The following is a 5,855-nucleotide window of genomic DNA, read 5'->3' as shown; positions in this document are numbered from 1 at the left end:
CCCTCAGGCTCCGCCGCTTTCACTTCCTCCCTTTCCGTCACTTTCGTTAAGCTGCCACCCGTGTTCATTAAGCTCGAGGAGAATCGCCTAGGACGTTGCCCTCCTCCGGCCTAATCCCTCCAATACCGCAGCAACGCATTAAATTTCCTAAGGGTTTCCAGACTCTTTCCCCTGGAAGTTTTCCGTTCGGACGACGCGCGTTGCATCCACCGCGTATTATGTTTCACGGCAGTATTTTTGCACGCGTGCTTTATCGGGCCAAATTTGGCGTAGCGTGTGAAACGCCCCAGCAAATTCGCGGGACTTCGACGTTCAATGGTGATGGACGCACGAAGTGGTTGCAAAATGAAATGTGAGAGGAAGGAGAATCCTTTTGGTGAATGGTATTATTATTTGGGGGAAGGTAATGTGTATATATAATGAGGTGCTTTCGTGGATCTAATTAGGAAGCTAATTGACGGGTAGTCTTCGTGAAGTTGTTTACTATCCTCTTAGTAATAGCTTGAGTGAAGTTGACCTTAGAGCACTGAAAGGAGTGCAACATGTGTGAATTAACACAGTAAGGTATAAAGTTATTCTGGGTTCATAATTCGTACAGAAGAGCGTCTCTTTTACTGTATTTTTGTAGTAAATGCTTTCATTTATCCACTGAAATTTCAATTTCGCGGGTTCGTGGAACAAGCGATACTATCACCGCGTAGCGGTAAAAGATATGAACTAAAAACACGCCCACGCCAGGCGAGAACAGCGTCAATAGCTACCATTTCATTCTGGCGTTGGCGTGTTTTTAGTTCATTCTTCCTCCGCTACGTGGTGATAGTGTCTCTTGTTCCATGACCCCCGCGAAATTTGTATAACATACAGCAGCGCATGCTCCCAAAAAATAAATGAAACTTCTTACTATAAAAATAAATGAGACACTCTTTCAGAGTAATTATAGTCGCACTGTGAATTAATATTTCAGCTTATCAGTCGTTAATTACAGATAAGGCAATGCGCATCTCAGGTGCTTCGTTTTGTAACCGCAAGAGATCTATATTAATAGTCTTACGAGGATAAAGGAAACTTCATCCTTGCAGAACTATGCAAAAGTATATTTGTGATTTTTAAAGATATCTTACCGTGATTTTTGGTTCAATTCGACTGATGCAGTTGCTACGTCAGGCGATGGGTGATTGCAATAAAAACACGACACCGTGGACCGGTTGTTCTCCATTTTTTTTTTCTTCAAAATCGTTTTCTTTATTTTGTAGAAAACTGCGTGATAAGTACACCAATAATCTTGCAATGTCGAAATGTTGCCGATTCATACCGGGGGGGGGGGGGGGGCACGAAGGGGACTGTCCGGAGCAAGTTCTTTCGAGTGAATTACGCTCGTTTATTATTGGTCAACAGTCTTCTTTTCCGTTCTCTTTCTTTTTACTTTATCGCGCCTCTCCTGGTCCGAACAGCCTCCGAGAGGCCCGAGTTATTATTGTTTTTGCTGTTTCTAACAAGCCAGAGCAGTGAACAACGAACATCATCATTTTTTTTTTTTTTAGTTTTCATTCCTATGTGGTACAATGCTACTGTATAAAAAACCATTTAATTTCTCCGCGTTATTCGTGGCACGCTCGAAGAGCTCGTAGATCTTTCTCGCAGTTTCGAAACGAAGAAAAGAAGAAAAGCCGAGGAGAAGATGAAGAAAAGACCGAGAAGGAGGAACGCGTCCGAGATGCTCCCACCCCTTTGCGCGCCCTTCTCAAATCTCGCGGCGCTTCGAGCGCCCCCGCGCGGCTGGCGCGACTTTTGAATCGCGTGAAACCGTTTTTCTTTATATTCCTTCCCGAGATGACTTTTCTTTTTTCTTTTTTTTTTTTTATCCTTTTTTGTTAGAGAAGCGACCTACTACTTTAAATGACACTGTTCCTACAACATCGATCGATTATCTTGAAAAGAGTTTCACCAATTTCTCCCGTTTTCTTTCTTCACTCTCCGTGCTCGTACATGACGACGGCAACGAAACGATGATTATTCGACCCGAATGACACGCGTTGGCTAGCGATTCGCCCTTCCCTTCGCTCGTCTCTCTTTTGTCCCATTCAGTCTCACGCGTATTCACTCGCCCATCATCATCCGCACACGCACACACGCTCTCGAGCATCTTTTCATTCTTTTGGTACTGCCTGTCCCCCCCTTCGCCTTTTCGAGAGAGAGAAAAAAAAAAAAAAAAAAAGCGCGCGTACCAAAAGAAACGCTCGTAAGACACTGGCGTCCCCGAGTAGCCCCACGAGACGGTCGATAATTTTGATTCTCAGATTATGCCATCCACTTCTCTCAGTCTGCGGGTCTGTGCATTGATCTCGTCTCCGTCCCCCGCCACGACCTGCCATTTCCGATTACCTACCGAAACGCAAAACGAAAGAGAACAGAGAAAAAGTAGGGACAGAGAAAAGAGAAGGGAAAGAAAATGATTTACGCTCCGCGGCGAACAGGATCGAGGACATCGGATGGCGCTCGCGCTGCTCCGCGATTGGCTAAGGACGATCGAGCAACGGGAGGCCATGTCGGATGGATCCTACCGCCGTGGTGGACTAGAGACACCAATCTTATCGACGACCACACGTTTGCTAATTACAAGCTTCGACGGGAAGCCCCGGATCCCATTTCGATTACGCAATTTCTCTGGAACACCTCGTGAGAATCACAATGATCACGTCTAGAGGATCGCGAAAATTCATTAAAACAACCGATTCGATTTCATCCGCCAGAGGGGACGCACGGCTCAGCATGACTAGATGGACCGGAAGCGGCCAGGTTGACCAAAGGATCCGATCGCCAAACATCGAACTAACTATTCCACTTGGGCTCAGACTTATACGTTTATCGACATCGCTAGGATGACCAACCTGGGCACAACGCTTCCGAGAAGACGCACGATCGGCGAGGACAAGACAGACGGGCGCTCGTTCACCCTGGCGCTCGGACTAGCGTTCTTTGGAAGCTCAGCCTAGGCAGAGGCAGAATCTCTTGGCTACGTCGTTGAAGCAGTGCGTTTCCTTCTCCCCGAGTTTCATCGATTATAAACACTCTGCATCATTAGCTGGGGGTTTACAGTGCTACGGCTCCGAGCCACCAATTTGCTAACGGCACAACAGCACTGTTAGAACTCTCAAACGAGAACACTCTCAGGGGACGTTCCACTTTCATCTGCTTCTGCAGAGTGGTAGCACGCAAGCTTCTGTTTCACTGGGTGCGAAGTATTAAATGTGGGCACCCAGTATTGTTAAAAATATGCCCGAATAATGGCAAGACCCTCGTCTCGACGCATAGACAAGAAAGCCTTGCATGGAACAAGATAAGAAGTCGTCAGAAACTTTGCATGCCTCCACTTTAACGCCGTCGAAATCTACTCTTCTTCTTGGACGATCGAGTGTCTCGTTTGAAACAGTCCTTAGAGCAGAACCGTCCAACACAGGCCCCGAAACTTAACAACTTTCGCATAGATAAAACACAATATGGTGCCTAGATAAAGATGAAACCGCATAGAGCTGCTGTGTTGGATGGTCCAGCATCGGATGGCCGCCCAGCTGAGCACTGACTTTGCACAGAGCAGCTCGACTTCAACGAGCCATCAACTGATCTATCCATCCCCCGCGAAAGCAAGATTCAACCTCCCCAGGTCTAACATTCCAAGCTGGCTGCCGCCTGGATATATACAGTAAAGTGTGATCGAGACGCCACGTAGATCGGCGGTTCCTCGCAACGATAACATTCGAGCGCGACGACGCCTCGACCCGAGCGCCGTCTCGAGCGCCAGCGTACCGAGGGACTGATCGAAAACACGCTTCGAAATCGCGAACAATTGGAGCTACTGGAACCTGGCGAAACAGCCGATCGTCTCGTGCCCAGCCTGATCGCTCGCAATTTTCCCTTCGAAAGGCCACAATGATCCCCTCGCTCGCGCCGGCTCGTTCGAGAGCTCGAGCAGCCCGTAACTCCGATCTGCGCGTCCGAGCTTCGACAGAAAATTTCCTCCTTTTTGTTCATTTTCTCGCCTAATTAAACTTAACACACGTTCGCGCTCCTAGACCCTCGTCGCCGATTAAAAATTCGATCTAAGCGTGACGACAGGTTTTTTCTTCCATTTTTTTCTTTTTTTAATTTAACCGAGGCTTGCACAAGACCCATTGGATTTAGCCGCAGCATTCGCATTTTTTTCGTAACACTCACACACGCTCACTCCCAACCACGCACAACAGTCTCTCAGCTTGCTCTCGCGTTCTTTCATCGATTAATTCTCTTTCTCTCTCTCTCTCTCTCGCTCTCTCTCCCTCTTTCTCGTTCGATCGCGACGGACCGTGTATTTCGCGTTAGTCACGCCTAATTGTTCGTTCCCCTCGTCCTACTTTTTTCTTCCCCCTTCTTTACACAGAGACGAATACGATATTAAAATCTTCATCACCTAATATTGCATGCGCGTGAACACATTTTTTTTTTGTTAAAGATGGAGAGGAAAAACGGATCGATTCCGTGTCGAGTGTCGTGTGTATGCAGAACTGTGCCCGGACATTTCTCGAAAAAGATCCTGTGACTTTTTTTTAGTACATATACATATATGTGTGTGTGTGTGTGTGTGTCGTTGTGTATGTATGTATATGTATATATACGTACGCTTTCATCGGCATTGGTTCGTTTTTTTACGCGTTAATCGACGCCAAATCGTGGGTTTCAGCGGTAGGCTCTCACAGTGCGCGTCGCGCGCCCGCAAATAACGAGGGCAAAGGGAAGACTTCGAGACGTCGACGTAATCTCGTGGACATTTTATGACGAGAATGACTGATTCCTTTCCTCCTCTTCTTTTTCTCTTTTTCTTTTTGGTAATAGAGTTCGTCGAATTTAGGGTTTCAAATCCGTTTCTTCTCGACTCCTCGTTCGCCTCGCGTTTCACATGCGTTACACGCGTCGGAGAGACGGTACCGCGACGGTAATTTCTCTGCAAATTTTACCCCTTCGTCTTACAGTTTTAAGGATTACAATAATTGGTGACTTCTCATGAGATACTTCAGTAGTTTTTCGTTCTGTCCAGAGGTCGAGAACCGAGATCGACGCCCGCCCACTTCTACCGCGTCTGTGTTTCAAAGTTGCGGTCAATCGTTGGGGGTACTCAATGGATGTACGTTGAAACGTGCAAACTGGTGCATATAGTGAGAGACAAAGTGAAATGCAGGTCTTTTTATGGAACGTTACTGTCAGACGTTATTCTTTCATTGGATTGCTACAGGAACTCTACCGAATTTTTTATTCAAGCGTTCAGTGAAGTCTATTAATTAATATATCGAGTGGTGGACTTCGAAGTAATGGTATTGATCTTGGATAATGCTAATGGAGCACAGCCCGGTCTAAGAAAAGCTTGTCAACACCTATCAGACATCGTATATTTTATTTATTACCCCCTCTCCTGATGTTCCCTAAATTTTATTCAACTCGAAATTACTACTGCTAATGATCATCGTTAGCATTGAATTCGCCAACAGCACACGGTGGGGAGTTTCCCAGATGGTCACCCATCCAGGCAGTAACCGTGCCCAACGCCGTTTAACTTCGGTGATCTAACGAGAACCGGTGCTATCAGCGTGGTGAAAGCCGTTGGCGGAATTAATCACTAATGACCATTAGCCAGGAAGCTACCATCTCAGATAAACTCTTGGAAATTTAACGAAGACTCTTATTTTTTCCATTAAGGTCTACGATTTAAAAAAAAAACAAAACGATCTAGCGACTCCAAAGTTCTAGTTTGAAATCATTTAAATTGATTAATATCCTAGGCTTAATCCCTAAACTCATTCGCTACGCTTTAAATTCAAATTCGCCTA

The 5,855-nt window shown here is 46.0% G+C and overlaps 1 pseudogene; it reads right to left on the bottom strand.

Annotated features, from left to right (window-relative positions):
• Positions 1-5,507: 5,507 nt before the first annotated feature.
• On the bottom strand, positions 5,508-5,633 carry LOC143377990 (5S ribosomal RNA; annotated as a pseudogene).
• Positions 5,634-5,855: the final 222 nt, after the last annotated feature.

The sequence above is a fragment of the Andrena cerasifolii genome, chromosome 16 (genome assembly GCF_050908995.1).
Source record: "Andrena cerasifolii isolate SP2316 chromosome 16, iyAndCera1_principal, whole genome shotgun sequence".
Taxonomy (NCBI): domain Eukaryota; kingdom Metazoa; phylum Arthropoda; class Insecta; order Hymenoptera; family Andrenidae; genus Andrena; species Andrena cerasifolii.
This window is presented reverse-complemented; position numbering and strand designations above follow the sequence as displayed.